Genomic DNA, 22964 nt, shown 5'->3' with positions numbered 1-22964 from the left:
TTAACATTCTGCCACCAGCAACTACTACTGTTCAAATAAACTCTGGTTCACACACTGATGTCTGCTTCACACATCAACTTGCTTCTCCCACATTTGCACTTGCTTCCCACAGAGCTGTAATAATTTCTTACAAGTTTTACCAGGCTGTGTCCCAAAATAAAGAGAATGGATTCTTCCGTTCTAAGGATTTTTGACGTTTCTCCGCCAAATGAGGGAGGAGGCATTTGCACTCCAATAGTAGTTTCAAGACCCAACTATCATTTCCAAAACCCATATCTACAACCCAGCCTAACACACACACACACACACACACACACACACACACACACACACACACATTCTCTGCCTATTCTGCCAATGGACTCTGAATTGAGTGGCCTGAAGAATTCTCGTATCTGCCCTGCAAGTCTTCTTGCCCCTGCTGTGAAGTCTCAGAGCCTTAAATGAGGAACTATAACCCAGGATATTTATGGGTCTGTCTAGACACCATTATTTCTGAGCAGACGCCAAAGACAAGTGTAACAGCAGGCAACATGACACTTGTAAGTTAAACCAAATGAGAGGATACAGTCAGTAATAAAAAGTTTTCATTTACAGTTTGTGGGGGAAAAGCTGTAGGAAAGACCCGTTGTTATGTTTCAGGTGGTATTTTGTATGTAAACCATATGGCAATAGGCAATTCTGAAAACCATGGAATTAAAGCCATCCAATATTAGGCAACAGGGCAATAAATAAATTCCCTCCTAAGACTTTAAAATATGAAACAAAACTCAGCAATCTGAGCAGGTCTGACCACTTGTTCAATTCTGTAGTGATAATTACTATGATTTGATTGAGATAAGAGTTATAAAACCTTGTATCAAGTATGTTTTGTTTTTACTTTTTCACTGTCTTATTTTAATGTCAGAATAAATATGTATTGAAGTAGTAGTATACTGAGGTCGTCGGCAAAGCCTGGGTCCTGTCCTCTCGCTCTCCTCCCCAGACAGCATGAGTTTCACTACTTGCTCCAACTTCTCCACCAATTACTGGTCCCTGGGCTCTGTCCAGCCGCCCAGCTGGTCAACAGCATGGCCAGAGCCTATGCACGTGCCAGGGGCTCTGGTTTCCAGATCTCCGTGTCCTGCTCCACCAGCTTCTGGGATGGCTTGGGGTCCCGGGGCCTGGCCGCAGGGATGGCTGGGGGCCTGGCAGGAATAGGAGGCATCCAGAACGAGAAGGAGACCATGCAAAGCCTGAAAGACCACCTGGCCTCCTACCTGGACAGACTGAGGAGCCTGGAGATCGAGAACTGGAGGCTGAGAGCAAAATCTGGGAGCACCTGGAGAAGAAGGGACCCCAGGTCAGAGACTGGGGGCCATTACTTCAAGACCATCGAGGACCTGAGGGCTCAGATCTTAGCAAATACTGTGGACAATGCCTGCATCGTTCTGCAGATTGACAATGCCCATCTTGCTACTACTGATGACTTTAGAGTCAAGTATGAGACAGACTCTCAGGCGCCAGTCTGTGGAGAGCAGCATTATGGGCTCTGCAAGGTCACTGATGACACCAATGTCACTTGGCCACAGCTGGAGACAGAGATCGAGGCTCTCAAGGAGGAGCTGCTCTTCATGAGGAACCACAAAGATGAACTAAAAGGCCTACAAGCCCAGATTGCCAGCTCTGGGTTGACCATGGAGGTAGATGCCCCCAAATCTCAGGACCTCGCCACGATCATGGCAGACATCTGGGCCCAATATGACGAGCTGGTTCGGAAGAACCGAGAGGAGCTGGACAATTGCTGGTCTGAGCGGATTGAGGAGAGCACCACAGTGGTCACCACGCAGTCCGCCGAGGCTGGAGCTGCTGAGATGACGCTCACGGAGCTGGGACGTACGGTCCAGTCCTTGGAGATCGACCTGGACTCCATGAAAAATCTGAAGGCCAGCTTGGAGAACAGCCTGAGGGAGGTGGAGGTCCGCTACACCCTGCAGATGGAGCAGCTCAACGGGATCCTGCTGCACCTGGCGTCAGGGCTGGCCCAGACCCAGGAAGAGGCGCAACACCAAGCCCAGGAGTGCGAGGCCCTGCTGAACATCAAGGTCAAGCCGGAGGCTAGGATCACCACCTACCGCTGCCTGCTGGCAGACGGTGAGGACTTCAATCTTCAATCTTGGTGATGGACAGCAGCAACTCCATGCAAACCATTCAAAAGACCACCACCTGCCGCAAAGTGAGTGGCAAAGTGGTGTCTCAGTCCAACGACACTAAAGTTCTGAGACATTAAGCCAGCAGAAGCAGGGTACCCTTTGGGAAGCAGGAGGCCGATAAAAAGTTCAGCGGTTTAAATAAAAAAAAAAAAAAAAGGCTGGGTGCGGTGGCTCACGCCTGTAATCCCAGCACTTTGGGAGGCCGAGGCGGGCGGATCACGAGGTCAGGAAATCAAGACCATCCTGGCTAACACGGTGAAACCCCATCTCTACTAAAAATACAAAAACAAAAAATTAGCCGGGCGTGGTGGCGGGCGCCTGTAGTCCCAAATACTCTGGAGACTGAGGCGAGAGAATGGCGTGAACCCGGGAGGCGGAGCTTGCAGTGAGCCGAGATTGTCCCACTGCACTCCAGCCTGGGCGACAGAGTGAGACTCCGTCTCAAAAAACAAAAAAAAAAAAAAGAAAGAAAGAAAGAAAAAGAAAAAGAAAAAAAAAAGTAGTATACTGAGAAAAATATGGGGCCAAGAAAACAAGGAGGATGAAAATGAGGTTTTTTTTGTATTTTTTAATGACTTTCAAAACAAGGTAAGAAAATTATAAGTGGCTCTTGTTTTACTCAATGTAACAGATCAGTAACTATAGAATTAGTTCTAAATATTTTTTAAATACCATCATTCGTAATTACAAAAATTAAATGGTAAGCAATTATGAAATCAACAAAATGAAAATTTCAAAACCCAGCACTAGCAGGATGTGAGGAAAGTTGTAAACTTAAAGATTGATGATGGTGCTATAAGCTGATAGTTTTTCCAGGGAGCAATCTGGCCATATGTAACAAGATCTACAAGCAATTCTTGCCTCTAACCCACAGAACCTACCTTGGAAACTAAACCCTAATGAAATACTCTCCAGGTAAAATAAATGTAATTTGTTCATCTATGTTTATAATGATGCTTTTTGTAATAGTTAAAATTGGGGAAAATCTGAGTATCAAGCCACAAGAGAATGGTTAAATAACCAATCATGGTATAATAAAAGACGTTATTGGCCGGGTGCGGTGGCTCAAGCCTGTAATCCCAGCACTTTGGGAAGCCGAGGCGGGCGGATCACGAGGTCAGGAGATCGAGACCATCCTGGCTAACACGGTGAAACCCCGTCTCTACTAAAAATACAAAAAATTAGCCGGGCGTGGTGGTGGGTGCCTGTGGTCCCAGCTACTTGGGAGGCTGAGGCAGGAGAATGGCGTGAACGCGGGAGGTGGAGCTTGCAGTGAGCCGAGACCGCGCCACTGCACTCCAGCCTAGGCAACAAAGCAAGACTCCATCTCAAAAAAATAAATAAATAAATAAAAGACGGAATTATTGATCCCGAATCTTTGCTCCCTTCCTATAAGATATCCCATCCAGTTCCCTGTGACTTGCCTGGGAATCATGTGGGATGAGTGGAAGTCCTCAACCCAGTGAGGCTTGGCTTGGTCATGTGATATACTTTGGCCAATGGGATGTGAAGAGACAACCTATTCACCATCCCCTCGCACAACAGCTTTCAACGCCGTTACATGCTTCTCATTACACTACCACTCTTTGATGACAATAACTTGTCATCAAAACATGACAAGTTATATAGTAGTGGATATAGCAAACATATATTTGAAAAAAGGTCATGAAAAAGTAAATAAAAAATAGGTAGACACAAAAGAGATCGATATAAGGCAAGCCAATGAGTACCAGAAATTAACTGAAAATGATATAATCATTTATAATTATTTTTGTCAATGAAGTATCTGTTTATACTTCATCTGCACCTACATCTATATCGCCACATCTTTTCATTCTCATTTAGATGCTACCTCTTTATAAATATATTTTTGAACAATTCTGTACATACCATATTCATAACAGAAATATTTCTATCCAACACACTTTGTCTGCTTCAATGACATAAAGATTAGTGAACACTTATCGCAAAAGTAAATCTAGTGCAAAGGTTATTATTCAACCTTTCACATGTACGATTTAGGGTTCAACAATTCTTTTGTCAGATTATAAAGAAGGCAACTGTAAAAAACAGACAAAAGCAAGAGTTAGAAGAAAGTGTTTGCTGGGCTGGGCATGGTGGCTCACACCTGTAATCCCAGCACTTTGGGAGGCTGAGGAGGGCAGATCACCTGACGTCAGAAATTGGAGACCAGCCTGGCCAATATAGTGAAACCCCATCTCTACTAAAAAATACAAAAATTAGCCGGGCCTGGTGGCGCATGCCGGTAATCCCAGCTACTTAGGAGGTTGAGGCAGGAGAATTGCTTGAACCTGGGAAGCGGAGGTTGCAGTGAGCCGAGATCATGCCATTGCACTCCAGTCTGGGCAACAGAGCAAGACTCCATCTCAAAAAAAAAAAAAAAGGATTTGCTGAGATAATCCACTTCCTTGTCATCAAACATTGTATGAAAGCAAGATCTCAAAGACAGACCCTCACCTATATGAGGGTAAAGCTGTGTTACCACTGAATTTATCTTTATGACCTACATTAGAAATTCCATTGCATCTGTATGATTCAAGAATCACAAAAATGTTCACTATATCAATCTCACTCATAATTAATCCTAAAATAAATTCAACAGCAAAAAAATTATTAATGTGAATCATTTTCACTATCATCTTCTATGCGATAGCAAGAAATGTAAAATGTGCATACTTTCAATAATAACAACAACAAAAAAAGGCCAGGTACAGTAGCTCACACCTATAATCCCAGAATTTTGGAAGGCCAAGGCGGGGGTGGGGTGGGGGTGGGAGAGATCACTTGGGGCCAGGAGTTCGAGACCAGCCTGGGCAACATGATGAAACCCATCACTATGAAAAATAAAAAAATTTGGCACAGGATGTTGGCATACACCTATGGTCTTAGCTACTCAGGAGGCTGAGGTGGAAGGATTGCTTGAGCCCAGGAATTCAAGGTTGCAGTGAGCTATAATCACACCACTGCACTCCAGCCTGGGCAACAGAGCAAGACCTTGTCTTTAAAAAATTAATTAATTAGTTTTTAAAAAAATATTAAGAGGATTTATAGTATATCAATTGTAAAGATACTACAAATATTAGTTATTAAGACTACAAGTTAGCTGGACATGGTGGCTCACACCTATAATCCCAGCACTTTGGGAGGCTGAGGCAGGAGGATCACTTGAGCCCAAGAGTTCAAGACCTGCTTGCGTAACCTAGTGATACCCTGTCTCTACAAAAAAATAAAAAGTTAGCTGGGCATGGTAGCACATGCCTGTATTCCTAGCTACTCAGGAGGCTGAGGTAGGAGGATCTCAAGATCTTGTCTCAAAAACATAAAAAAAATACAGAAATTATGTATATATTATGAAGGAGTATATAAAATTACAACTATGAAATTATGTCTACACATGAACATTAACTATTAGGTTGATGTCAAAGTAATTGTGGGTTTTGCCATTACTTTTAATAGCAAAAACTGTGATTACTTTTGTGCCAACCTATAAAAAACATCAAAAAATTTTTAAATAGCTGGTCGTCGGTTTGTGGCTAAGTTTATACCAATTTTTTAAACATGTTGGTACACTGAGAGAAAAAATGTCTAATATTTATATTTACAAAATCTGTACTTGCTATGAAATATACCCACGTCTCTGTTACAAAAGAATCTGGTATGCTTCAAGTTTCTAAAAACAATTTATTTTAAATATCTTTCTAATTAGGACAACCTTGAGTTAGTAAACGAAGCACATCCAGTTTGATTTTTATCATTTCCTGATAACTTGAGCTCATTCCTGGAACATCAATGGTTCTTACTATATTCCCTAGTTTAAAGATGATACCTTTCACTGCTAGGGAAAATAATGGGTACCCCCGGTAGATACTAACGAGCAGAAGGGCTGCTGCAGATCAGGTCTAGGTAATGTTTTCCTTTTTGCCTTTGAGAAGTGGTGATGAAGAGTGGATACAAGCACAAGCTCTGGATTCATGCCCAGATTTGACACTAGGCTCCATCATTCACTAGTATTTGCATGCCATGATGTTACATAACAAACCAGTATTTATTTACTAGCTGTAGGATCTTGTGCCAGTTACTTAGCCTTTCTAAGCCCGAGCTGTCTCATCTATAATAGGCCAAAGATAGTGCTTACTTCACAGGGTTGCCGTAAGGATCAAGAAAGATAATCCACTGGACAAAGCACTTGCACACGGTAAGTACTATACTAACTAAATGCCAATTAATATCAGTCTCTCTCTGCTGGTCATCTAAGGTGTCATCAGGCTTACATCTTACCATCACCTACAACTACTTTTACTTTCTGTCTCTAACTACTTTTCCTCCAGTCCTCCTAGGCATCACTGAAGAACTAGGGCTCCTAAGAGTAGTTTGATAACCATCTATGATGGTGCTGTCCAAAAGAAATATAATGTGATCCATAAATGCAAGCCACCTATGTAACTGTCGATTCCCTTGTAGTCACATACAAAAGTAAATCAAGACAGGTGAAATTAATTTTGACAACACATTTATCTCAATATACACAAAATATTATGTCAACATATAATAAAAAATTATGAGATATTTTATTTTTTTTTTTTTTGATAACAAGTCTTCAAGGTCCCATGTGTATTTGACACTGACAGCAATATCCCAACTCAGACTAGCCACATTTCAAATGCTAAAGAGCCACATGGGGCTAAAGGCTACGTTATTAGTTGCTGATTCTTTTCAAGATTATGACCACAGAAAAACATCTCCACTTTCGAAAACATCAAAATGCATTTATTAAACAAGCTGGTGGATAGACAAAAGGAAAGAATGAATGGAAGGAGGAAGGAACACATGTACTTGACCTACACAGACTTCTGAGCCTAACGTGGTGGTTAAGAACTTGGGCTGTGGAATCAGAGAGAACGGGTTCACACGCCACTTACTCCACTTACTAGCTGTGAGAGCTGAGCAAATAACTTCTTTAATTCTCACATTTCTCAAGGATAAACTATAGATAAAAATAACATCTCTTTCATAATGTTGTTACAAGTTTAAAGGTTATAGCAGAAAGGGGGTTTCTATACATAAAGCTCTGCTGTATAAAAGGCCAAAGATAGGAGTGGGGAAAACTGATGAAGAGAATACTGAGCAAATTAGCTTGACATAAGTAAAGAGGCCATGGTGGAGAAAAGCTGTTCATATTATTTATATTCACAATGCCTGTTACGTGCCCAACTACACAAAACAATTTGAACAGAGGCAGCTATTAATAAAATAATTGCAATGGCATTTCTAAAGCTCTCAGTGGCTTACAACTCCCCAGCCTGCTTGCTTGCTTGCTTCTTGGCAGTATTCTAAGTAAGTAAGTGGGGGAGACGGAGGGCAGAAGGCCAGAATTTGCAGAATGAAGATTTTTCCGTACTGTATATATTAATATTAACCACATTTTCTAGCCTCCATAAGCCAAATGGATATATCTGAATTTTTCTTTGAAGGATGAGATTCTCACAGTGTCTCAAATTTAAACTGAACATTACTCTTCAATGTACTATAAAGACATTAAACTAAATGCCTACTGCTCTTTAAACTTTTCTTGAAAATTGATTTTGTGAATAATTCCTGATATTTTGCTTTGAATTTGCTCTTGTTATGTGCTACAAAACACAAAAGTCTAGCTATTTAAAAAATTAAAGTTAGTTATGGTCTGCTAATCATGACTTTAAATGTTTAATCATTTTAACGATCCAAGTCACTACATGGTCTAAATTAGATGTTGAGTTTCTTAAAGACCACAAACATGTCTTCTCTATCCAGGTACCTTCTAAACCAAGATTTCTCTGGTAGGTATTCCATTTACTATTAGTGCCCTTCCATATTACAGGTGTTCCATAACATAGATTTTTTTAAAAAGATTCTTACTAAAATGAATTTAGCTTTGAAACATTTTCATTTTACTGCAAGACTTTTCAGAGCCTTTAATGTCAACACACACAGATTTCAAAGTACTGAGCTCAGTCACTATTACAGTTTTATCATCTACAAATGAGAAAAAAAATGCAAACCAAGAACCAAACAATAAGGAGACAGCCTAATTGCCCCATGGAAATAGGTGGTCTTTGCACTTCTGGCCTGATGTGCTGCTCACTGTGCATTCTCTTTTATCATACCCAAAAAGATATTAATGTTGAATACATATACGGTAATTAATCTATCAGAATCCTCCAAACTAATTTATTCCAAAGGAATAATTTACTATTATTTGAGCTAATTTATTCCAAAGGAAGGAAGGGAAGGAGGAGGAGGGAGGAGTGAGAAAGGGAATAAAGAAGAGGGAGGAGGGAAGAGAGGTGGAGGGAGGAAACCAGTTTGAATAACTACTAAATATTAGTGCATATTCATGGGCAAAGCTAAAATTCCTAAACACATTCATAAGGATGAAGGGGCACAAAGTACACACTCATACCTAACCTGGCACTCAGAAAACGTGCCTCATTTTAGGAACAACCAAACAGCTGCTCAGCAGAAGCACTGCACAAATCATCCTCCCCAGCCTTTATTTTTAGACACTTCTTAGGTAAAACAATAATTTTCTAAAGAATATAATTAAGACTGGTAGATGTCATTTCATTATTTTGGAGTTTTAATTTGTTTCACATCAGTCCCATTTTTCCCCTCATAAATCACATAATTATATAATATTCCATAAGAAATTCCTTACCTTTGAATAAAAGAATGTATATGATCTTTTAAAAATGTACTGATTTAAAAAGCACAATCCACCCAGGATGTTAGTCACTGTAACCCACGGATTTAAACTCACAGGGAGTGTAAAAGTCAGCCCCATTTCTCAAATGATAAATTGAAGACTTGCTTATGTGTCAAAAAATGTGTACCTTCATCATTTAAAGCACATTTTACAAAATGTATAATGCAAAAGAATAGGCCTAATAGATCACAGTATTTCCTGGGCAGAAGGGAATGCTAATTGCCTCCTGGAGTCTTAAATGAAACCTAATTGCTGGCTTGAGCTGTCACCACTGACCCTAGAAACAGACTGGTGCACCCTTCATAAACCTAATACGGCATAATCCTCCTTTATTATGGTTATTACAGCTCTTCAGTGGGACACATCTGCCACAAAAATAAACCCTGCAGCTTCTCCTCTAAATGGAGGTGTCACTTCTCCACCCCAGAGCAAGCAGCGCTGATGGCAGAAATCACTCTGTACAAGTGGTACCACTTTGCAGCCTAGAGCTACTTCCCAACTGGGACTCACACACGTCCACAGATACTACTACAGCAACCATGAAGCTACTCCATGGTGATGGGGGAAAAGAGAGGACGAGGAGTGCGAACAGCTATTTATTTATTTAAAAAATAAAAAAATCCACCACCATAAAGCAAACGGGAAAAGCAGAAGAAGAGTATCTAATACAAATCATGGGTTTGAGCTAGGAAATCCATGTGTAAATCCATTAGATTTACAAACAAAATTTCAGATATTGAACCCAAGAAATATTCCTTTCAATTTGTTTTGAAGTTTTTTTGGACACACTCTTAAAAAAATTACTTCAATTAGAAACATTTCTCTTACATCTATTACTCATCAATTCCCTAAACATTTATTGAACATGTACTCTGCATCAGATGCCATAAACCCAAGGATAAATAAATTACAAAATATGTCTCCAAAGGTGTGAAAATAAGCAAACAGTACAGTATTATAGGAAGGCAGAGAAGATGACAATGATAATATAACTATTATTAGGGATATTACTATCCCTAATAATAAAAAGGGAGCATCAGATAAAACCTCCAAAAAGGACATAAAAATCATATACACATTAAAGAATCACAAAGAGATTATTATGTGATCAGATGTAAAAAAGAATTGCAGTGGGGGCAGGAAGTAACAATAACAGCATAAGTCAAAGCAACAAGGTTTCAACCCTGAGAAATGTTTGGAGAAGGTTCACAGGGAGCCAAGAGATGTTTAGGGGAGAGCCCAGACAAGGCTAGGAAGTTAGGTGTGATCAAGAGCTATGCAGAGCCCTGACTGTGTTCACACCTGATCTCACCTGCCCTTCTCTCCCACATCCCTGCGTATGAGAGATTGAGAGTTGAGGGGTTAGTTTCTTGATCTTGTCCAAATTTAGTGAAATGTGGAAGTCAACCAGGCCAATGATGGAATTAAATGTAAACTCCAAGAGGGCTTTCGCAGGCCACAGGGTTCCAGTGACTTGGGTAACAGATGTTATTCTTAGCTCATCTGTTACGTGATGGTGATTTACCTGTCCATTTCCTACCCAAAAGCCCATCAGAAAGCACTATTTAGAGAAAACCACTTTACGTTGTTGTTAAACTCCTGATTGCTGCTCTTAAGAATATATACATATGTATTCATGGGAACATTTTTTCTCAATATTTGTATGATTCGCTTATTGTATTGTGCTGAGTGAGCTCCTGTGTGCTTCAGACAAAAATAAATGAGACTTTCTGTTTACATTTTTAAAAAAGAGCTATGCAGAGCCTTGAGTGCTCTGCTAGAGAGTGTGTACTTTAATCATAAGCAGTTTTTAAATGAAATATTTTAGAAGGGAGAATGTAATAAACACACGTTTCCATCACTCAGCTTAGGAAACAAAACAGTATCACATGTCTGTCCTCACCTCCACCCCTGCTCACCATACCCTGTATTTTGTGTTTATCCTTCTGGTATTTCCTTATACCTTTACTACATACACACACATATATATGTATGTATGTTATATGTACACACACATATATGTATGCATGTATATATATGTGGTAAAGGTATAAAGAAAATGTGTGTGTGTGTGCCTGTGTGTGTGTGTAAACAATATATGGTGGCAAGAAAGATTTTAAGCAGGAGAGTGAAAATATCAGACATATCTTAGAAAAGACTCTAGCATAGAAGGTAGACTGGTGCCCGCACCAAGAGAGGGGACAGCATACACAAAGTGGTGCCACCAACAGGTGTCTCTCATAATGACGCAGGGGGGGCAGCCTCAGCCTCACAGGGCATTCTTGGGCAAGGGGCAGGCAGACCTGCATGGACAGTTGCAGGCAGGGATGTGGGGGAGTGAAGCAGTGGCAGTTCCCAGGCAGCTGACAGGCCAGTGAGGGGGTGAGGCAGGTTAACCAGGACACAGGGCACAGTGAGGTCAATGCCAAGGCCAGAATGGCAAGAGGGCCTGACCCAGAGAGAGATTAGGGAAGGCTGCCCAGAGAAAGTGGTATTGAAGGAGGGCTTGGAGGGATGGTTTTGATAGGCAATGATGAGTGCTAGGATTTTTAGGCAAGGAAACAGCACAACATTAGGTGGAAAATGACTGGGCCTGTTCAGGAAACACCTGCAGTTTGGCATAACCCTGAGGAATAGTGGGACATAAATCTGAAGAAATCAGACGCCCACCTGGGAATCATTTGTGGAGAACCTTAAACATCAAGCTGAAGTATATACGTAATTCATGACAAATCCACTTTCATGACCATGAAATCTGCCTTAATCCCGTTGATTTAGGAGCTAAAATAACGGTGAGAGCCAAGCTTGTGATTTGGGGGGGAAATATCAATGATATCACTGCTGCTTATTATAGTTCTATAAGTAGAATAGGCTGTCTTGGATATGAGTGAGCTGGCAAATCTGCCTTGACATGGTGTCATAGGGTCTCTCCATCTTTCTCCCACTGTAAAAACTAGTAACTTTGAGTTTGAATAATGGGGGATTCTGCCTTTTTCTCTTTTCTATATGATACAAAAGACAATAATGCATAGGACGGAAACTAAGCATATTCTAATCAGTAAATCCAAACCTGAAAGGTTTATATCTTAACCCTGAGATGTTCCTCCTTCCTAACCCTTCAGTGATATTTATTCTCCCATGATCTACAACATTTCCTAGACTTGAAAATGAGAGGAAAAATTACCATGTTTTTTAAGTATCCAAGTATAGCAAAATATTAAGAACCATAGTATGAGTAACTTCAGAAAATAGCTTAAAAATGGAATTTGTCTCCTCAAATGAACAAAGATAATAAGATATGTATAATACATACTGATATCTGTTTAATTTTTAAAAATTACATATAGTCATTAACAAGATGTAATTTTCCCAGAGCATAGTAATTATTTATCAAAGAATAAATAATAAATTACAAACTAGGCTGAGCTCTTATCCCTCAGGTCAGCATTTCAGAAATGCATTCGTTCACTGATTCTATAACACGTTTTTTTTTTTTTAGATGGAGTCTCGCTCTGTCTCCCAGGCTGGCGTGCAGTGGTGCCATCTCAGCTCACTGCAACCTCCGCCTCCTGGGTTCAAGTGATTCTCCTGAGTAGCTGGGACTACAGGCGCACGCCACCACCCCCAGCTAATTTTTGTATTTTTAGTAGAGACGGAGGTTATTACTATGTTGGCCAGGATGGTCTCGATCTCTTGACCTCATGATTCTCTTGCCTCAGCCTCCCAAAATCCTGGGATTACAGGCGTGAGCCACTGCGCCCGGCCACACTTTTAAAAAATAATCAACTCCAATTCATTATCTGCAAAATGGCAACATCATCATCATCATGGCTATGGCTACCCAACCTCCACCTAAGATGAACTGAATAAGATCCCTACCAGAGAGGCTTGTAACTTAGTAGAGGAGATAGGAAGGTAAACAAGCATAATATGGTAAACTTACTAATGCTGGTAATTTCAAAGTGCTATGGGACTATAAAGAAAGGAATGGGCTGGGCACAGGGACCCACGCCTGGAATCCCAATACTTTGGGAAGCCGAAGTAGGAGGATCGCTTGAGCCCAGGAGTTCAGGACCAGCCTGGGTTTGAACACAGGGAGACTCCATCTGTACAAAAATTTTTTAAAAATTAGCCAGGCAAGGTGGCTGGCACCTGTGGTCTCAGCTACTTGAGAGGCTGAGGTAGGAGGATCACTTAAATCCAGGAGGTCAAGGTACAGTGAGCCATGATCACCCCACTGCACTCCAGCCTTGGTGACAGGGTAAAACCCTGTCAAAGAAAGAAGGAAAAGAAAAGAAAGAGAAAGAAAAAGAAAGGCTGGTCTCAGTGGCTCACGCCTGTAATCCCAACCCCTTGGGAGGCCAAGGTGGGAGGATCACCTGAGGTCAGGAGTTCGAGACCAGCCTGGCCAACACAGCAAAACCCCATCTCTACTAAAAATTAAAAAATTAGCCAGGTGTGGTGGCTGTGTGCCTGTAATCCCAGCTACTCAGGAGGCTGAGGTAGGAGAATCGCTTGAACCTGGGAGGTGGAGGTTGCAGTGAGCCAAGATAGCACCACTGCACTCCAGCCTGGGAGACAGAGCGAGACTCCATCTCAAAAAGAGAAAGAAAAAAAAGAAAGGAACAGAAGAAAGAGACAGAGAGAAAAAAGAGGAGGGAAGAGGAGGTGAGAGAGAAAAAAGAGGAGGGAAGGGGAGGTGAGAAAGAGAAAAGAAAGGAAAGGAAAGGAAAGGAAGGCTTCAGTGGGGAGGAGCAGAGTGAAGGTGGAGCCTTAGTTGACCACAAAGAGGTTAAGCAGGCAGGAACGGGTAAGACCACTCTGGGTCTGAATGTAACAAAGGAGAAGAGAATTAAACACCACTAAGTGTTAGGGGCGCTAGCACAGATAGAGAGAAAGAGCAGCAGATGGGTATGAGAAGATAGGAATCCATATCATAAGGGGAAAAACAAGTGAAAGACTTTAAATAGTACTCAAAAAAGTAAAATCTTCAAAAATTTGCGATCAAAAACCCTTTCTGCAGCGCTGAAAGAGTAAAAATAATTTTCTGCTGCTATAATAGAATATCACAGATTAGGTAATTTATAAAGAGCAGAAGTGTATTTGGCTCACAGTTCTGGAGGCTGGAAAAGTCCAAAAGCATGGTGCTGGTATTTGGCCAGGGTCATCCTATGGTGCAAAGGTGGAAGGCAGAGGCAAGCACAGAACATGCAGAAAGGCACCAGGGGCCAGACTCCCTTTATCACAATCTACTCTTGAGATAACCAATCTGACATTAATCCCTTCATGAAGGCTCCTCCTAATCACCTCTCAAAGGTCCCACCTTTTAACACTGTTTACAACGGCAATCAAATTTTACCATGAGTTTTGGAGGGGACATTCAAACCACAGCAATGCTCTGGGAACAATCTGAAGAGGCCAGTAAGGATGGAGGGAAAGGAGCAAATGGAAAATACTTTTACAGACTCAAACTCGAAGGGACCTAATGACTGATGGGATTTGTTACTGGGGTTTGAGAAAGGGATTGAGGGTGCTAAGAATGACAGGTTGAAGAAAACTCCAAATGCCTGGCTTGAGCAGCTAACTCAATAGATAGCAATGTCACTGAGATAGGTAATTTGGAAGCAGCGCATTTTGTGACAAGAAACTGGAGAGTTCAAGTTGGGACAGGTAGGATTTGGCATGTATAGCAGACACTCAGATGGATCTAAGCACCAGATAAACCCAACTGTTTGGTAGCAAGCAGAGAGGTCTGGACTGGAGATGATAGCCAAGGAGATCCAGTAACATGGAAACATCTAATTAGTGCTTTACATGAACCTGGCTAGGGATACGAGGCCATTAACCAAGCCTCTCTGCAGCTCTAAAGCAACCAGGAACGGAATCATTCAAACTGGTGCAGTGAAAAAGTGACCACCGTACCAAGCCTGAGGAACAGGGGTGGGGGAACCAAGCAAGACTTCTTAGCTCAGTGCTTCTCAAAATGCAGTTGGTCAGGACCAAGAGCATCACCCAGGAGCTCTTTGGAAATGGAAATTCTCAGGCCTACCTTAAACGTGCTGAATCCAGAAACTGAGGTAGGCATGGGGAATGGCAACCTTTGTTTAACAAGCCCTGCAGGTGATGCTCACTGGAGGTTGACAATCTACTTGCCTTGGCTAATACCCCAATTACTTGAGGAATGTAGTGTGAACAAATTAACCCCCAGAGGTGAATTTCCAAAGACACAAGGAAATTAAGTAGAAATAAAGTACACATTTCATACGAAAATATGCATTAGGAACTGTGGCTAATTTTCAACTGTGAGTAATTTTTCCCTGTGAACGCAAAACTTGTAAGGCAAAGTAGATCAAGTCAGTGGCCCACATGGTACGGCTTCCTAACTTAGGAATACAGTTCAGCACTAAAATCTCAAACAATCTAAACGTGAAGAGGATATTTTTCTACTTAGAGACGATGCTACATCACCAAAGGATCCCTTTCTCATTTTCTCACCAGACTCCTCCCTATTGACCAACATAAAGCATTTATGGGATGGCCAGCTAGGGTTACGGCTCTCTGGATATGCAGTAGTCCTCTGGGTCAAACTAATTGACCAGGCTCAGGATGAAACTCTTGACCTGGGCCTAATTTAGCCCCTAAGGAAACTAAGCTAAATCAACTACATATCAAATTTTACATGTAAGGTTGATCTAAGAATGGCTATGAAATGTTTTTTCCAGTTGCAAGGATCCTGAAGAAAATCAAACAAAAGCTTGAGAGGGGAAGAAAAGTCAAGAAACACAGAACCAACAGGAAAAAGGAAAGGAAAGTAAAACAATGTTAATATGTCATTTATAACCCAACCTAGAGCCAGAACTACCCTTATCACACAAAAAGGCACTTAGTCACTATTACCTTTTACACAGCTACTCTGTGTCCTTCATCCACAAGCATTGCATCATATCCTTTAATTCAGAATTATAAATAATTATAAGATTATTTATTTTCATAATCAGCATGCATGCAATATATGGCAAAGGCATTGCTGGTCTGGGCAAGATACATTTCCTCTCCCCTCCTATTACAAAAATCCAGGTCAGGCCTGCATTTTCCTGGGCTCTCTCCCCGATTCCACAAAGGGGTAGGATACCTTCATATGATCTCCAGGCCTGCAAGCAACCCTGCAGAAAAGATTTAACCAATTCTTTGCCATCCTGTTTCAAGAACACACGCTGCATACCTGCCCTTTTTTCTAACATTGTTCTAACATTGTTCATTCCTTCTAACATTCCCTCCCGCTTTGAGGTTGATATGAAGATCTATGATTTAATGTTTGTCAAATACTCTAGGCTTCTCAGATGAGAGACAACATTAAAGTTCAAATAACCAGTGGCTGGCATTACACTAGAAGTGCTGCAGTTTACTCTTTATATTTGGGCTTCAAAAAGGGAAATCAAGGCTGCAAAGATACAGCAGCTAGCTTTTGTACTCTTGCTAAAGGCAGAGTTATCCTAACATTCTTTAATTAACTAGATTTCAACACTAGAAATACAAGGATCCTTATATAAAACACTAGACCGTCATTACAGTAAGAAGTATACAAGGAAAAGGATCTTGTTCTCTGCCCTTCTAACCTCTCAGTGGCTTTCCCTCCTCAAACTTCTCTACTGCCTGGTCCCCCACCTCTCAATTTCCTCTTGTAGGAGGAGCCACATGGCAGCTGCCAGCCAACATGTTTTGAGCCAATAGACTGAAAAAAAAAAAAGTCAAAAATAAAGCTTTATGTGTATGTTGGCACACATGTGAATTCAGGCTGCTGAAAAAAATAACACACAAAGAGCACATTCATGGCCACATACAAAGTCCTTGAACATATAAATAGCCATCCTTGACCTATTCTGTGTGAGGTACTGTTATACAGCATGACACTGAATTCTCCATACATATCCTGACAGGCCAAATGTTACCAGATCCATTTTGCAGATGAAGAAACTGAGGCTCAGAAGGGCTATGATGTTCATCCAACATCAAACAGCTAAAAAATGGCAGCGCTAGAATTCCAACCTAGCTATATTTCAAACTCCCAAACCTGGACCGCCTGCTCCAGCACACTGACAGCCAGGAAAAGCTACAGAACTTGCCACACATATCCCTTGGACCACTCAATAAGCCCTCCATGGGACGCATACAGAGGAAGCGTAAATTAAATCAATTTAAATCGGTAAGGGGAGATCCAAAAGCGTATTTTAACATTAACTTGAACCTCCTCCCTACCAAAGCTTTAGTGTTTGTTTTCCCTCATTCCTTAATTGGCTAATTAAGTATTTCATCTTATCTTTCTCATGCCTTATCTCTAACAAAGCTCACAGCACTGTTCTAAGGCTTAAAATGAATTTTTTAAAAACACAGCATTTGGTGACTAAGTAATGAAGCTCAAATGCAAGAATGTGATGAAATCCTTGTTCAAAAATGACAAGAATATGGAACCCAGGGGGGCTATAATATGTAATCAAAGGGTTGATGTCTGCTTCCCCGGAGCAAATTTAAACCTCTAATAAGGAAGGAAGGCACTGGAAAATAAAAAATCCTCATAGTTCTTGACACTTAGTCCATCCGTTCAGGACAAATAAGAATTATTCTAAAAATTCTGATTTTTCTCTGAATTCCTTATGGTGCTTCCCTATTAAAAGTCAAACTGTCCTTTCTATTACAGCTACCAGCATGACACAGTATGCACAAACCTGAATAACTCAGGTGTTAATAATAATTACATGTTTAAGCCAATGATGGAAACTGGGCAAATGCCTGGGATTAGTGGGAGTGGGCTTCTCTTCAGCCATTTCTCTCATGCAGGTCCCTACACCTTCAGGAAAACTTCTGTGAAAGGGCTGTTCCTGAGATAAGAAAAGATGCTGGTAGAGGGGCTTGGATAAACACCCAAAGTTGTAGGAAGTCAGTGTGTTCTTCCCACTCTGATGTACTAGCCTGAGGTCACCAAAAGCTGGATGTCTGCCACCTCAGCCAGGACTCAGCCACTATGAACAATAAATACTACAACACCACTTCAGCCCAGTGAGGAGACACCCTTGAAAGGCAAACCACGTACAGAATGCTACTGCATTGTAAGAAATTTTCTAGGCAGGATTTGCTGAATCCTGGGCCATTAGGCTACAAAAATGTGCAAGATAGTGTTTTCTATTTTCATAAAGTTTCAGAGAAAAGAACGACTTTAGCACAACTGTGCTAAAGCAATAGTAATGACTTAAAAGCAGAGAAAAGTACAACAAACTTAGTGACATACAGATGAACGAATTTTGCACCTCATGGCCACCCATTCAGACTGGGCAAAAAGGGCATCATGCCATTCAGCTCCCGCTCATTAAGGCTGTCATTTCTATGGCACAAGCTTCAACCTCATCACCAAACAATTAGCTAACTTTATAATACAAGGTCCATAATGCTGCGGTATTACCACACCTACGGCTGTCAAACAGCCTTTTTAAAAAAGGAATCATTGCTTGAATGTGGGGGACAAAAAAGAAGAATCAATACCATTTTAATGAAACCGAGCATGGGCCAATTAAAATTTAGATGACCATACAACAGCTGCTTGTGGTAAAACAGCAGCAGGCATGGAGGTGTATCCAATTAGGGAGGCCCTGGCTCCTCTGTAAGCTACTTGTGGTTCCCATAAGTGGCTAACGTGCTTCTAGATTTATTTCTGATATTGGGGGTGGAGAGAACGTATCCCAGCAACACTGCACCAACATGGCCATAAATGCCCCTCGGGCCCCCAGATGGCTAGGGAAACTTTCTATCCTTCTTGTGTTCACTCTGCACGAGCTGTTTCCTCTGCCTGGCATACACCCTCCAGAGGAGCACAACCTCTATCCTCTAAGTGCAGTGCACGCTTCACCAGGACCAAGCTCGCCTCAGACTCTCACAGAACCCCTCTTCCATGCATTATCATTCTTCACCGGCCTTCAAGTTTCCTCCACTAGGCTGCAGACTCCTGCCCTGTGATCTCATTTAGCATCTTTCTATCCTCTGTTCCTAGCAGAGTAGAAGCTGGGTTTGTTGGATGAATGAGTAAACTAATCCATTTCAAGAAGTTAACACACTGGTGGAAACTCTGTAACTGCCCGCACCTGCAGTCTAGAGATTCCTCACCTTCACAAAGAACCTGCGACAGCCAGTCCCTAGACTTAAGCGGAAACCCCACAATTTCTGAAATTGTAGGTGGGGATGAGAAGGTTGGAGAACAAGAACCCAAGGAAGTGAGAGGGAAAGGGAGGTAGGGGCAGCGTTACCTCACTGCTCTCTCCAAACGAAAAGGTGTAAACCCCATTTACAAGTATTCAAACCTGAGATCTGGGGGTCACGTGGGGAAGGAGAGGCTCTTAATACCTACAACTTTGAAAGTTTGAGGTGGAGACCTGATCTGAAATTGTTTGGCCACAGCTTTTTTTCTACGAGCCAGCTCGACCACCCAAGTAGGAGCCTCGACGCCCAGGAGTTCGGTGGCACCACTGGGGCCTAGTGAGAGGGCAGGAAAACTCCGCTCCCCTCAAGATTCCTTCCCGGTGGTGGTGGGGGGTGATTGGGGGCGTCGGGCAGCTGCATCCCCCTACCGCTGCAGCGACCGCGACGTCGTTCGTCTTTCATCCTCTAGCCCCCAAGGTCTAGGTATCTCCAGTTGCCCTTCCGAGGCCCTCTCTCGTTCCCAAAACGCAGAAGGGAATGGAGAGAGGGGACCAGGGTGTGGGTTTAACCACAAACTCCCCAGACTGCGCTCACCTTCCAGCTCGCTCCCGGGACAAGCTTTGCGCCTCACCGCGGGCAGCTCCCACCGCGAGATAACACCCCTGCGGCCCGGCCACCCCGCGCCCCAGGCTGCCCTGCCAGGCGTCCCGGGCCGCCAATCGCAAGTTGGCGTTGCCAGCGTCTGTCCAAGTCATCTGCAGGGTGCCCGGAACGCCGAGGCGGCCTCCAACCTCGGGCCCAGCTCCCGGCTTGGACGGGGCTTACCTGCTTACATGGCCCCCGTGGCGCCCCGGAGTCCCGCGCGGAAAGGCTGTCCTTCGCGGCGGCGGAGCCCCGATTCCCCACGGAATTGATTCCAGTGACTGGCGGAGGAGGGGCGAAGGGAAGGAGCCGCAGAAGGCGAAAGGGGAGGGAGGTTTCCGCCACGATCCCGACGCGAGAGTCCGAGCAGAGGCGCACCGGGGGAGAAAAGGAGAAAAACCTAAGCACGGGGCTGTCCCGCCCGAGGAGGCCAGGGAGGATGGCTCAGCTGGGAGGGGAAACAGCGCCAGTGGCCACTTGATGTCTGTCTAGGGCTCCCCGAGGACCTGAGCCAGGAGAGCAGGCGGCTGAGCCCGGAGGAGCACAGCAACCTGCCCCCGAGTCTGCGTCCGCTGCGCTCACTCCGCGGAGAAAAAGTTGGAAAGAACTTTGAGGGGCCGGGAGAGCCAGAGCGGCAGGAAATGCGAGCGGCCGGGAGAGGAGGGAGGAAGGGGCCGTGCGAGTGGGAGGGGACGGAGCAGGCGCCGGCGGCCACGGCTCCCCCACCCCAGAGCCGGGCTCCGCGGCGCTGGGGGCCGGGAGGCGGAGGGAGCGCGTGGGCGCGCGGCCGGGGGCGGGGAGGAATGCGGCCCGGGAGGGCGCGCGCCGGGGGCGCCGCGGGCGCGCGCTGAAACGTGGAGCCCCAGCTCCCGAGCTCCCGAGCTGGAGGCGCGCCGTCCTTGGGGACGTCACAGCGCTGGAATCCGAGGAATGCCGGGCTGCAGGAGCTCCTTCTGCAGGCCCGGAGAAGTCGCACACTTTTAATAGGGTAGTTTTGGAAAATGTTTTAAAAGGTGGGGGCCGAGGACGGAGGACCGGATGAAACTCCCTGGAGTAAGAGACGTGGAAGTGGAGAGGCAAGGCGACCGCAGCCACCCCAGCCCTGGGCTGCTCCCGCCGTTGGGGAGAAAGAGGCAAGGAAAGGAAGAGCCCACCTAGACTTCCGAGGACCGCAGAGACGGGGCGGCGGCAGGAACTTGCTCACCCCGACCTACATTCAGGATAGTCCACCTTATATTGGGGAACCCTCCAAGCAGGACGTTTCATGCAGCCACCCCACAGGGGAAAACAGACCAGGAGAAAGTAAGGTGGCCTCACCAAGTAGGCAATCTCAGAGATCTCTCCCTAGAACCTCTGGGTACTGGACCCGGTGTCTTAGCCTTCTCTCCCTGCCCCCTCCTGCCCCGTAGGAATGATTAAAAAGCAGCCTGTGTGCTGAGAGTTGGAAAATGTCGTTTTCCCGGTTTGTTCCATGCCACAGAATCGCCCCACCCTGCCTGGGTAGGCACTGGGAGGGAACTTCCTTAGCACTTTCGGAGGTGGAGTTAATGAGACGCAGCTGGTATGATGGAAAAAGCTCGGAGCCAGGCGACTGAACCTGGGTTTTAGGCCCTGCCCGATTGGATAACTGAGGAGTATCCCAGCCCCTGAGATCCTAGGTTTCTGTAGCTGCAAAATTAAATAATTTGTCTAGATTTCTGTGGTCCTTTGCATTGCTACAAACATGTCTTGGGATTTATCTCGATATTCCAGTCCTTTGTTGAAAAGGGACCTTGAAGTCGTTGGCACACAGTGTATTGTCCCAAATCACTTCAGTGTCCGGCAACTCATGCAAAAATTCCTGGCCTCTTGGGGAAGAGAACTGGAAACCAAAAAGCGCGGTGGCTCACACCTGTAATCCCAGCACTTTGGGAAGCCAAGGCTGGGGGATTGGCTGAGCTCAGAAGTTCGACACCAGCCCGGGCAACACGGTGAAACCCTGTCTCTACTAAAATTCAAAAAATGTTTCGGGGGTGGCGGCGTGCGGCTGTAGTCCCAGCTACTCGGGGGCTGAGGCAGGATAATTGCTTGAACCTGGGAGGCGGAGGTTGCAGTGGGCCGAGATCGCGCCACTGCACTCCAGCCTGGGCTACAAGGCCAGACTCCATCTCAGAAAAATAAAATAAAATAAAATAAATAAATCCGTAGTGACTCTGATTTTCTTCGAGCATCTGCCAATCTCTAGAACTGTAAATGAGAGAAAACGCCGAGTGCAATGCAAAAGTGATGGAAAGAAAAGGTTGAAGGGAAATCAACTTTCTCACATTTTAAAGGAAATAGCTGTACAGACGTGCTGGGTTTCCAAAGAAAACATTAGGCAGTGCCTGACTGTGTTCCAGAAAGTGTGGAAAGCACTCCCCCATTCCTAGATGAGGAAAGTGAGGCATGAAGAAATTACCTGTCTCACTGAGGGTCATACAACTAGGAAGATATGATCAGGGCCCTAGTCTGTCAGGCCTAAAGTGCATGCTCTTCATCTCTTTGAAATTGGACCCAAACAGGATTAGGATTAAAGATAAGAAAATGCCTTCAGGATCTCAATGTAAAACTCTGGCTTTTGCTCTTTCCTGGGAGATGGGAGGCCTCTTGCTTGGTGTCTTTTCTAGTGAAAAGACACTAGGAAATATATTGTGTTGCTCTAACATCACTGTGCTACCGAACTGAGCACAGCACCCTGAGGCTGTTGTAGCATAAAAGAAGAAGCAAAGGACTTGTTGTCCTTCTTGGGCAGACACAAGCGTTCCGGTTCTGCCTCTGACCAGCCTTGGGACCCTGATCAAGCCACTTCACCTCTAGGCCTGAATTTATTTTCTAAGTAGAGTGTGGCAAAGAGGGCAGAGCTTGGTTGGAATAGTTCATCTCTGAGGTCTTTCCCAGGACTAAACTTGCATCAAAGTACTCTTCTCCAGATAGATGGCATGCCTATGGAGGAAACTAAGCAATAAAGCCAGTGGATAAAGCCAGTGTCTGGGGACAGGACTGTTTTCACACCACCTTCAGATGAAAATGAATGTTGAGACTCCAATGAATGTGGCTGAGTGTTCAATGATAAGTAAAGCTAAGATTTAGCAGTAACCCTGTGGACACATTTTAAAAATTTAGATAATTTTACTTACAGAAAGACAGTCTGGGCAACATGGTGA

At 43.7% G+C, this 22964-nt stretch overlaps 1 protein-coding gene and 1 pseudogene across 1 annotated transcript in view; one reads left to right on the top strand and one right to left on the bottom strand.

Moving 5' to 3' along the window:
* The window catches only part of PTPN14 (protein tyrosine phosphatase non-receptor type 14), a 202709-nt gene extending 182106 nt beyond the window's left edge, over positions 1-20603 (bottom strand). Inside the window, exon 1 of the mRNA XM_019030500.4 lies at positions 19966-20603. The gene's annotated coding sequence lies outside the window, so the exon portion shown is untranslated. The remainder of the gene's footprint in view (positions 1-19965) is intronic.
* LOC115930806 (keratin, type I cytoskeletal 18-like) lies at positions 991-2269 on the top strand (annotated as a pseudogene).
* Positions 20604-22964: the final 2361 nt, after the last annotated feature.

The sequence above is a fragment of the Gorilla gorilla genome, chromosome 1 (assembly GCF_029281585.2).
Source record: "Gorilla gorilla gorilla isolate KB3781 chromosome 1, NHGRI_mGorGor1-v2.1_pri, whole genome shotgun sequence".
In the NCBI taxonomy this organism is placed as follows: domain Eukaryota; kingdom Metazoa; phylum Chordata; class Mammalia; order Primates; family Hominidae; genus Gorilla; species Gorilla gorilla.
The sequence above is the reverse complement of the archived record's forward strand: the minus strand, read 5'-3'. Positions and strand labels throughout refer to the sequence as shown.